Source organism: Trichechus manatus, unplaced genomic scaffold (genome assembly GCF_000243295.1).
Source record: "Trichechus manatus latirostris isolate Lorelei unplaced genomic scaffold, TriManLat1.0 scaffold00048, whole genome shotgun sequence".
NCBI classification, from domain to species: Eukaryota; Metazoa; Chordata; class Mammalia; order Sirenia; family Trichechidae; genus Trichechus; species Trichechus manatus.
The window spans coordinates 12,359,635-12,371,837 of NW_004443984.1; positions in this window are offsets into that span (position 1 = coordinate 12,359,635).

Genomic DNA, 12,203 nt, shown 5'->3' on the forward strand with positions numbered 1-12,203 from the left:
AGCAGCCAAGCGTGTTAACAATTTGCACCACCCAGGGACCCTGGGAGTACAGGAGAAGTTAGTTTCTTCCCAGCAAGCACTTCCCCAGGTTTCCCTACCCACGTGAGTGCCCCTACCTTCGACATCCATGGCTCCCCACACTCTCAGGGGTGCATGGGGTAGCTGAGGCCAAGGGGACAAAGAATTTCAAATAGCTCATTCCATTAGGCACAGCGGCCTCCAAACTTCTGATTGCACACATGTCCCCACATATATTTGTTTATAATTATAAACATGCAGTGCCTTCCTAATATTATGTACCTCGTTAAACATTTGCAAAAATACGCCTTCAGAGGAGGAGATGAGAACATAAATAGAAATGGAAGTGTCTAATTCTGTCTCCCTGCACTCCAGTGAATCTTCTTGCACACCCCTGAGGGTACGTGTAGTCCACTTTGGTGACCATCCATCAAGTGAGGCCAGCAGCCCCAGGGCTGGCCCCAGGTATGCTAGGTGGCCAGCTGGGAGACCCAAGCCCTGCCCCTCCCACCTTAGAACCACCAGAAAGGAGGTGGTTTCCAAGCCCACCAGCCCAACTCTCACCTTACCCACGTCCCTCCTGACCACAGGCAGCAGCTATGGGTCTCTTTCCACTTTGCAATTGGCCTTCTGCAGTGTGGTGGCACACCTCCCTGCCCTTTCACCCCTCCCCTGCACTCACCCCTTCTTGTAACACCGATGGGACAAGCTCTCCTGCCACCCCTCCTGCAGTGCTTTCTCCAGGAATCTCCCCCACCTCCCTTCTCCACCTGGCTAACTCAGTCACCATCCTGGAAGTGACAGCTAAGGCAGCCCCCCAACACGGAGCCCAAAGAAAACGATGCTCGTACGGGGTAAATGGATGAGGTTGTCTGTGGCAGGCGGTGGCCTTCCTGAGGGCTCTGGCCACCCCAGGCCCTGCAAGATGCCCTGACGGCAGAGAGCATCAAACCTTGACACACCTGCATCCAGACTCGGAAGCTCTGAGCTAAGGTAGCAGCACCCCAACCTCCACTCTCTGTCCCCCACAGCCTGTGCCCTGTACCACTCACTGTCATTGTCTGCTATCTATGACACTCAGCTCCGAAGGACTAGACCCTATCTTGTTTAGCCGGTGTCTGCAGCTTGTAGCCCAGGGCCTGGTGCAGATGATCCACTTGATAAGTGTTCGTTCAACCAAACTGTTGATGGAAGGAAAGCAAACACATGTAAGCGATGAAGCTTTCTTAACCAACACTGAGACCCAGGAACCACAGACGAAAAGACAGGTATTTTTAACTACATAACAATTCTGAACTTTTGCATGTCAAACATTTCACCAGGCCTTTCTTCCGAGGTGCCTCTGGGTGCACTCAAACCTCCAACCTTTCGGTTAACAGCCAAGTGTGTTAACGATTTGCACCACCCAGGGACTCTAGGATTACAGAAGTTATTTCCTTCCCAGCAATCACTTCCCCAGGTCTCCCCCACCATATACAAAGTTTATAGACAACTCATTATCTTTGGCAAAACAACTGCTATGCAGTAGGCAAAGAAAGGGTTAATGCGTATGCCCTACAGAAAGAGTAGACAAGAAGGAGACAAATGACCTATGGAAAAATGAGCCAAGGATTCGCAGAGGCAATTCACAAGTGCTCGAGTCCAAATGGCCAAACAGATGAAAAGCTGCTCAGACTTTCTGCTCGTCAGGGAAATGCAAATTAAAAGTCACAATGAGATATCACTTTATACTTCTCAGCCTGGTCAAAACTAACAAGACCAATAACACTTCTTGCTGGCGGGATATGGGTGGAAAGATGACTCTCAAATTACTGGCATTAATGTGAAGCGTTCCAGACTCCAGGGAAATCAAGCTGGCAACAGCTATTCAAATTAAAAGTACACAAACCTTTTGACCTAGCAATTTGACTCCTGGGATTATACCCCAGAGAAATAAGACCACAGGTACCTGTGGATGTGTGTATGCAAGGAGGTGTACCTTAGCACCGCTTATCAGGGTGACAAACGGGAAATGAAACGCAAGCCAATCAATAGGGGATGGTCAGCTCAATTACAGAACAGCCACACTCTGGGATATTATATAGCCATTAAAAAGAATGTGCTAGAGAAATAGTCAGGCACAAAAGGACAAATACTGTATGATCCCACTTATATGAAATATTCAGAAAAGGCAAATGCGTAGAGACCAAAGTTCATTAGTGGTTACCTGGGGTGGGTGGGAGGGGGAACTGGTGGGAGTATCGCTTAAGTGGTTTAGAGTTTCTGCTAAAGATGATGAAGAAATTTGGAAATAGATACTGGTGACTGTTACACAACATGGTGAATGAAGTTAATGTCACTGAATCATACACATAAAAATAGTAGCTACGTTCCATTAATAAAAACTCTAAAAAAAGAAATTTTCATGCATCAAAGCTATAATGGCTAGTGTCAAAAGATTTCCCTGGGGCATTATTGAAAGAGAAAAGCCCCAGGAATGTAAAATCATCCATATATGGCTTCATGTGATTAAACGAGCATGGAAAAGACATAAAAAGATCTATGCAGACCATAAGGCGCACTGGCGGCACAACGGTTAAGTGCTTGGCTGTTAACCAAAAGGTTGGCGGGTCGAACGTACCCGGTGGCTCAGTGAGAGAAGGACCTGGCGATCTGCTTCTGTAAAGATTACAGCCAAGAAAACCATATGGAACAGTTCTACTCTGTCACATGGGATCGCTATGAGTCAAAATCAACTCGACAGCACCCAACAACAATAATATTAGATCATTAGCATGGGTGGGGGTGACGGGGAGATGATGTCACTGAAGGGGGTTAGGGGTAAACAAAACAGAAAATATTGCACCAAAATGTACTATAACATTTAAGCATTTCTATAAAACTGTCCATAAAAATACATTTACATTTGTATGTTAAGAAAATCCACTTGCATGTTCCCCTTCCTCCTTTAATCTTCTTGGCTTCCAACTCTCTTCCATCCCCTAATTCTCCACTCTTCTCACTTCAGACAATTCAGACAAGAAAAACAAATGTATTCCAAGTAAACACTTAAATATCTTTTTTATCTACTGCCCTTAATTCTCCAGAACACAACCTAGTACCACAAGGCAAACTAGGTGGCTGGACTGTGTATGCTTTACTCTGAGTAAAAGTGCCTTGGGCTAATAACTCTTATTTTATATAATAGTAAATAAGCTGTCAGAGTCCTTGGGTGGGGCAAATGGTTAAGTGCTCAGCTACTAACCAAAAGGTTGGAGGTTTGAATCACCCAGAAGCACCTTGGAAGAAAGGCCTAGCAATCTATTTCCCAAAGATCACAGTCATTGAAAAACCCTACAGTGTCAGCTCGATGGCAACCCATTTTTTTTTTTTTTCAAATAAACTGTCAGTTTATTAAACTCATTGTGGTAGCACACCTGAAGGTAACCCCAGTGATCTACATCCTGGTATAATCCCCTCCACTTGAGTGTGGGCAGGATCTGTGACTTACTTCTAACCAATAGAATGTGGCAAAGGTGATGGGATATCTGTCCTGTGATTGTGTTTCATTATGTAAGACTCCATCTTGGCAGGCTAAAGAGATAGACACTCTCCCACTGGCCTCAAAGAAGCAAACAGCCAAGCTGTGAACTTCCTGTGGAGAGGGCCATGTGGCAGAGGTCTGTGGGTGGCCTCTGGAAGCTGAGGGCAGCCCCAGAGAACAGCTAGAAAAAAGTAGAGGCCCTAAGTTATACAGCCACAAGGAAATGAACTCTGTCAGCAACCTGAATGGGTGTGGACACGGATACTTCCCCAGTCAAGCCTCCAGATGAGGCCACAGCCTCTGCTGACACCTTGATTTCAGCTTTGTGACACCCTAAGCAGAGGACCCAGCTACACCATGCCTGGACTCCTGACCCACAGAAACTGTGAGATAACAAATGTGTGTTGTTTTAAGCTTCTAAATTTGTGATAATTTGTCATATATCAACAGAAAACTAATTTAAAAAAAACCAAACCGGTTGCCATCAAGCTGATTCTAACCCATGGCAACCCCATGTGTGTCAAAGTAGAACTGTGCTCCATAGGATTTTCAATGGCTGTGATCTTTCAGAGAAGTAGCTCATCAGACCTTTCTTCCAAGGCGCCTCTTGGTGGATTCAAACCACATCCTTTTGGTTAGCAGCCAAGCACTTAACCATTTGTGCCACCCACGGTCCCCAGAAAATGAACATACTCATCAAATAAAGAAAAAAGGATGGCTTAAGAAAAATAAACCAAGAACTGTAAGAAATGACTATTAGGACAATGAATAAGCAGAAAACCAGTTGTCACTGAGTCAACTCTGACTTGAGGCAACCCCATGTGTGTTAGAGTAAAACTGTACTCCACAGGATTTTCAATGGCTGATTTTCAGAAGTAGACCACCAGATCTTTCTTCCAAGGTACCTCTGGGTAGACTCAAATCTCCAACCTTTTGATTAGCAGCTGAGCACATTAACTATTTGCACCACTCAGGGACTTCATGACGAAGAACTGTAGATATGAACTAGTTACAACTGTTTGGATCCATTGTGACTTAGGGCAAAAGACCCTATGGGTATCCCTGTCACAGCAGGGGTGAAGGTTGATAACCAAGACCGTGAGAGACCAGGAAGCAGGTGAGGAGGTGGAGAGAACAGTGAACATTTGGGCTCTCAACTACTCTGAGCACTCCACCTGTATCCACTGATTAAGAGCTACAGCTGCTAACCAAAAGGTTGGCAGTTTGAATCCACCAGGCACTCCTTGGAAACCCTGTAGGGAGTTCTACTCTGTTCTACAGGGTCGCTATAAGTCAGAATCGACTCAATGGCAATGGTTTGGTTTTTGGGTTTATGGTGAAATGAGTTCCTTTATGTGGCCTTTTACGTTGGTTCTTTGGAAAAACAACTTGAGAGATTTTCCTCTCTAAGCCTGAGGAGCCCTGGTGGCACAGTGGTTAACAGCTTGGCCACTAACCAAAAGTTTGGCAGTTTGAATCCACCAGCTGCTCCTTAGAAATCCTATGGGGCAGTTGTACCCTGTCTTATAGGGTTGCTATCAGCTGGAATCAATTTGAAGGCAACAGGTTTGGTTTGGTTTAAGCCCTGAGGAGTTACCTTTGCCCTTGTTTTCTACCCCAGAGGGTTTGCTACTTTTGTCCAGGTTGACTGACATTTCCTTGGTAAACTGTAAACAACTTGTGGTTTAATACTTTTTGTCTGGTCCTAGGCTGCAGCCTGCCCTGTGATTGCTATACACCTCGCAGGGACTGCTCAATAGACTATGCAAATGAGGTGAGTTGTAACTTACTATGCAAATGAAGTGTCTGTGGCTTACTGAGAGGGGATTGGTCAGTTTGTGACTCTGGTGGGAGGGCCATGCCTTGAAATTGACAAGGAGTTTGTGTATTTAAGCAGCCAGCTCAAAAAACAGAGGTTTTTTTGAGACAGAAAGCAGCAGGAAGTAGCAGGAAGAAGCAGCAGAGACAGACAGGAGGTAAGAAACCTCCTAAAAGAGCTGTAACACAGGTCAAGGGCTGTAACATTGACGATGGCGACAGGCCTGGAAGGGGCCCAGTGACAGAGCTAGCAGCAACAGGCCTAGAAGGTGACCAGCAGCACAACTGGCAGCAACAGACGGCAGGGCCAAGAGAAGCCTGTCCTCAGGGGGCTGAGAGGAGGCCTGCATGACCAAGAGGAGCTGAGAGAGCTCTCCTGCACTGAAAAAGGAAGACTTTGCCTGCGTGCTTCCTGATCTTGAGTTATAGCCTATTGATCCTGATCCTGAGTTGTACCCTATCACTTCCTTAATAAACCACTTAATTGTAAGTATGGTCTGTGAGTTCTGTGTGGCCATTGCAATGGATTATTGAACCCAGAAGAGAAGTAGAGAGTGCCATGGGAGGGACGGCTGGTGTCAGAATTGGTTAAAAAGGTTGAAAAGTGAAGGTAAGTCTGACCTCCACCTCACGGGGATCAGTCTTCCGCTGATCTTGACTTGCATTATCCCTCCTGAAGTTAGACAGGTTCCGACACTATTATTACTACTACTATTACTCCCATCATTTTACACCTCCCAACAACCTATTTGGGTGGTTGTTTTTATTGTCCCCTAGAACAGAAAGGGACAGTCCAAATCCTCTTATCACAAATCACTAGCACATTGCACAGTGAAGCCTCTGTAGTCAACACAGCTTGCTATGTGTTTGCTACAACACATTTTGCAGGCAGGGCCAGGTGCTGAATTGGTATCGACAATCCCACCAATAGCAGGTGTTCTTTCCATCTTACGGATGAGGGAACGGAAGTTCAAAGGTCACACAGCTAGTAAGGGACCCAGTGAACATTCAAGCCAGCTCTGCTGGGTGCCCAAGACCATGCTAACTCCATAGCCCATGCTCTTGACACACCATACTGCTCCCTGGGCCTCAAGTCTCCCCAACCTGTAAAATGAGGAGAAGCGTGGTCCTTATCTCATGAGGGTTGAATGAATTCACGTACATAGAGATTTAGAAGAGTACCTGGCAGGGAGAAAGGGCTCAATTTCTTTCCTATTGTTCTACACTGCTCCCAAGAAAAGAAAAAGGAGACAAGAAGAATTCAATTTCAATTTCTGAATAATTCTATTTCTGAAGAGCAGCAACTCCTGGGAAAATAGGTTATTGGAAATCATTCTTACAAACAGATGAGAAGCATATGGTCCTTTTTCTTCACCCACAGCAGTCCAGGTGACTAGCTTCCTCACATTCCTATGGGGAACATAAGTGGGGGCATCCTCCACTAACAGAGATGAGACGATGGAGGCCTGAAATGGTTAAGCAATTTGCCCAGTCTACACAGCAAGAAGCAGGATGAAGGCTGGGTTCTTGTTTAGCCCTGGAGAGTAACACCAAGCACACCAAGTTTCCAGTTATTAATAGTTCACAGGCCTCCAGCCAACTGGCCAGGGCATCCCCTTTGAACCAGCCCAGGCCAAGAGCCATCTCTCATTCCAGAATTACAGGCCAGTGGGGCCCAGCAGTAGCATCCCCCAGAGAACAGAGCTAGTCCTTGGAATGGAAGTGAACAGAGGAGCTGCTTGCTGCAGAAGACGCCTGAAGACAACACCTTCAGCACCACTCTCTATAGTTCTAGAACCCTTCAACCTCATGAGAGGTGAAGAGCTCAGCGCTGGGATAAAGAGGCCAGAGCTGCCGAAGACACAGAGATCCAAAGGGCAGCAGTAACAGGTCTCCTTTTCCTCTATTCCAGGCCATTTTCATATAGGACACAAGCATTAAATAATGAAGGTTTGAAATAACAAATACTGCCTTCCCAGAGCGCCTACAGGCATACTCTGACACATGAGCCCACTTAAGATCACAGGGTCTATAAAAGCCTGTGCACGAGCCTCACCTCACGGCTCCCCAACACTTAGGTACAGGGAGCTCAGGACTAGTGTCTTAGTTATTTCGTGCTGCTATAACAGAAATACCACAAGCGGGTGGGTTTAACCAACAGAAATTTATTTTCTCACAGTTTAGGAGGCTAGAAGTCCAAATTCAGAGCGCCAGCTCTAGCGGCAGGCTTTCTCTCTCTGTCAGCTCTGGAGGAAGGTCCTTGTCTCTTTAGCTCCCGCTTCCTGGTTCCTTGGAGATCTCCATGTGTCTTGGCATCTGTCTTCCCCCAACTCTCCACTGCTCATTCATTCAATCTCTTTTATATCTCAGAAGAGATTGACTCAAGACACACCCTACACTAATCCTGCCTCATTAACATAACAAAGGCAACACATTCCCAAATGGGATTATAACCACAGGCATAGATGTTAAGAATTAACGATACATATTTTGAGGTGACACAATTCAATCTGTAAGAACTAGCTTCACACAAATCCATTGCCAAGTAAAGGTCTCTAGAATGTACGCATTAGTAATGGGCTTTACGGCTTAGCGTTTACAACATACTGCCCCCTGCAGAAGCAGATGCACAAAAGAAACTACAAAGATGTTCACCGCAGAATTGTTTATAAAGAAGGAAATGAAACAAAGCAATGCATCCGATAATAGAAGGTTGGTTACTATGGTACATCCAGACAATGGAATTTTACGTAGCCAGTAAAAATGGTACCTGCATATATAACATGCGAGCATATAGTCACATGAAAAGACATTAAATATTTGAGGTTAAAAATTGAATTACACTATTACATGTACTATAATCCCATTCATGTCAAGTAAAATGCAGGAGGTTCAGAAGGTCACATACCAAGACGGTAACCATGGCTATCTGTGGGTAACAAGATTAAAAGAATTTTCCTCCTTTTGCTTATCTGCCTTTTCCTAATTTTTTTCCTACCATGAACAGATATTGCTTTGTACAGCTGAATAAAAAAACGACAAAATAAGTAATTTAACTTTTCAAACCAGAGAGCACTTTCATCCACATTATCTTTTATAATCCTCACAGCCACCAGCTGTGTGAAGGCCTCTCTAAAGTCACCCCTGACCTCCTAAGTGCCAAATCCAACTTAACGGTGTTTCCTGCACGCTGTCCTTCTAACATGCTTCTCCTCTGGCAGGGCTTCCTCACGGGGGTCTCTGAGGGTCTGGGGATGGGCTTTGGGGTGGGGGAGTCCCATACCCCCCTGGAGTTAGTTCTATACCAAAGGTGGGCATTCATTGTGTATATCTGGGGAAGGGGGGGAGAATCAGAAAAATTCAGATTCTAAAGATCTGACCCCTGAAAGGTCTGACTCCCTTTCCCAGGCCCTCCAGGATGCCCTGTACCACCATGTCTCCTCTTTGGCCCATCAGGCTCCTTCACTGGTGACCCATTCTCCAGATTCCCCCTTCTGTCTGTGTTTCCTGTGGCCTGTCCTCTGCCCCAGTGGTCCTATCTGCCAGAGATGCTTCCTACAAGAGTGGTGGTCCCCTAATCTTTGGGGTCTCTGATAAATCAAAGAAATCGATATGTTTTCCCAGGAGAGAATGAACATGGAATTTTATATATGGGCCTAGGTGATTTGCAGCCCTCTCAAAGCCCACCCATGGGTGGCCTCTCAAACCCAGAGAGACTACAGACCCCAGGCGGTTGTTGTCTCTGTGAGCTGCTGTCAAAATCGCCCCCAACTCAAGGCAACTGCATGCAAAACAACAAAACATTGCACAGTCCTGCACCATCCCCATGATCAGTTGCAGATCGGACCACTGTGACCCATAGGACTTTCATTGGCTGATTTTCAGAAATAGATTGCCAGGCCTTTCTTCCTAGTCCATCTTAGTCTGGAAACTCCACTGAAACCTATTCAGCATCATAGCAACATGCAGGCCTTCACTGACAGACGTGTGGTGGCCGCACATGAGGTGCATTGGCTGGGAACTGAACCAGGTCTCCCTCATAGAAAGCAATAATTCTACCACTGAACCAGGTTAGAACCTCCTTATATGAACCAGTAGTTCCCAAAACTGTACCTTTAGGTCAGAGCTCCCTGGACACTCCCGCGGCTGTCTCACGGCCCTTCAACCTCAACACATCCTGCCACCTGCACCACGCCTGCTCTTCCTCCAATGCCCCCTAACTCAAGACTGGCCCCATCAAACTAGCCCCTGAAACCAGCAACCTCAGCCTCCATCAACTCACACCTTCCTTTAACCTCCCACATCCAATTAATAAAACAAAGTAAAAATTAAGTTACTTCCAACACTCCTCCAGTCTGCTTTCAAGAGGACGGTATGGTTTGAAATTCTAGAAAGCGAGGTCTTAATATAATTTCCTAAGGGTGTGGAGATGATGCCCTGCTCCTCACTGCACCCCACAAGCAGGAATAGACAATAGGAGTCCAGGGCAACAATGTGTCAGAACCATAAGGAGAAATGGGTGTTACCTGGACATTGGGGTCTACTCCTGACCCCTCTACAGATGCTAGGTGCCATAGCAGCAAGACCCCAAATCTCTCTCTGGGCCTCAGCTTTCCCATCTGCAATACTAGATGGGAGGCATTCTAAAGCGCACCTAGGCTTATACCAAGGGCATTAGTGGTTCCAGTGGTAAAGTTCTCACCTTCCACCCAGGATCAATTCCCAACCAATACACCTCATGTGCAGCCACCACCTGTCTGTTGGTTAGAGGCTTATGTGTTGCTATGACGCCAAACAGGTTTCAGTGGAACTTTCAGATAAAAACAGACTAGGAAGAAAGGCCTGGCGATCTATTTCTGAAAATCATCCAGTGAAAACCCTATGGATCACAACAGTCCAATACAAAACCGATCATGGGGATGGCGCAGGACTAGGCAGCTTTTCATTCCATTATGGATGAGGTCTCCATTAGTCCAAGGCCAACTTGACGGCAGTTAACAACATAATGGGCTAATGCCACTTCTTTGCTACTGTGAATCACTAAACCAAAGGTTCTTAACTGTTTTGGATGCATGGACTGAGGTAGATTCCCTAGTGCTCATTCATATCCAGGTCCTTCTTCTCAAACACATGAAAGGAAAAATTAACTTCCCAGCCCCAGATGGGGCCTTGTGACATGGATCTGGCCTAGAACATAGCTCACTTCTGGGTTAAAGCATTTAAAAGCCAGTGGGCTACCTCTATGCTCTGTCTCCTTTTAATAGTAGCCATGGAAGCCTTCTGTTGAGATGGCGGCACCACAGATCAACGCATCCTTGGATCTCTGAGATACTACATGGAAGAGAGCCACCCAATGCTCGGCAGACTCAGCATGGCCAAGAACAGACGCGGTTGTTTTCAGGCACTGAGATTTCAGGACTTATTTATGCAGCTCCTCCTGTGTAACACGAGGATTATCTCCTTTTGAGGAATCTGGGCAGAAAGGGAAAGGCACTTTCCAAATTCAAAGAGCTACAAAGCGGTAGAGCAGCAGTCAAACCCAGACAGTGTGGCAAAGGGCTCTAATGGGGGTGGGGGGGCAGGGGGGGAGTGAGGAGTTGTTGGATTGTATCTAACTCAAACCAGGTTCAAGGTACAGGGCAGAGGTCAGAGAAGGCTTTCCAAGGACATCCACCCAAGCCGAGCATTGAAGGAGATGAGAAGGGGCTGAGGGGAGAGAAGAGATACAAAAGAGGGATCAGCAGGTACAAATGCCCAGTTGTTGTCAGCTGCCCATTGAGTCAGCTCTGACTCATGGCAACCCCGTGTGTGCTGAGTAGAACCACTCCATAGAGTTTTCAAGGCTGTGACCTTTCAGAAGCAGATTGCCAGGCTTGTCTTCTGAGGCACCTGTGGGTGAGTTCAAACCACCCACAGGAGAAATCAAATGCAGAGCTGGGAATCATTTAGCATGGCTGGAATCTCAGGTATAGATGTGGTATAGGGGCTGCAGAGGCAGAGAAAGGAGCACAAGGGGTGGGGGGCAGGGGGCAGGGACTAGAGGCTTTTCCATGAGCTTGCCTACCCCACCTGCAAGTAAAACAGCCCTGGGAGAGGCAGGCTGCCGAAGAAGGGGCCTTCCAGAAACACGCTGGCTCCTCCTGCCCCTGTGCCATTGGCCCCTCTATGATCTCCACACTAGCCATGCAATTCTGGCATTTCCTCTCTAGTCCAACCATCACCTCACATGAGTCCAAGCATCCCATGTCTGGGAGGGCAGGCTCCTGGCATGCACTCCCACTGCTGGGCTTTGACTTTCACAGACATGCCCACCTAAGGCTAGCTGGACTCAGGGCTCTGCCCAGGACAGCTATCTCCACAGTGAGAACAGCAGAGGCTCTTCGATCTCTAGCCATCGGTGTCCTTGTACAGAGATGAAAGATGGGCCCAGAGGGGGGAAGCAACTTACCTAAAGCCACACAGCAAATCTATGGTCCAGCTTTGGGACTAAAATGTAGACTGGACACCAAGAATGCCGTTCTTTCCTTTACTACTCTGCTTCTTGGGATCCCAGGGTCCTTGGAATTTCTACAAGCAGTTGTTTTGCCAGAAACTGGCCTTTCTCTGAATTGGCAGCCATGCCCGACGGTACACCTTCAGCCAACTGGGCACCAGTTCTACAGTTTTTATGCGTGGATGAGGGGAAAGATGACCCAGGGTTTGAGCAGGAGAAGCTAAGCTTGGGCCCCTCTGTGGGTTCTGATGGAGACCCTAGCCCTCTGCTCACCCCCAGGAGCCTGAAAGACATCCTGGGGTATGTCCCAGGAAGAGCTTTACCCTTTCAGCCCCTCCAGGCCAGTGAGAC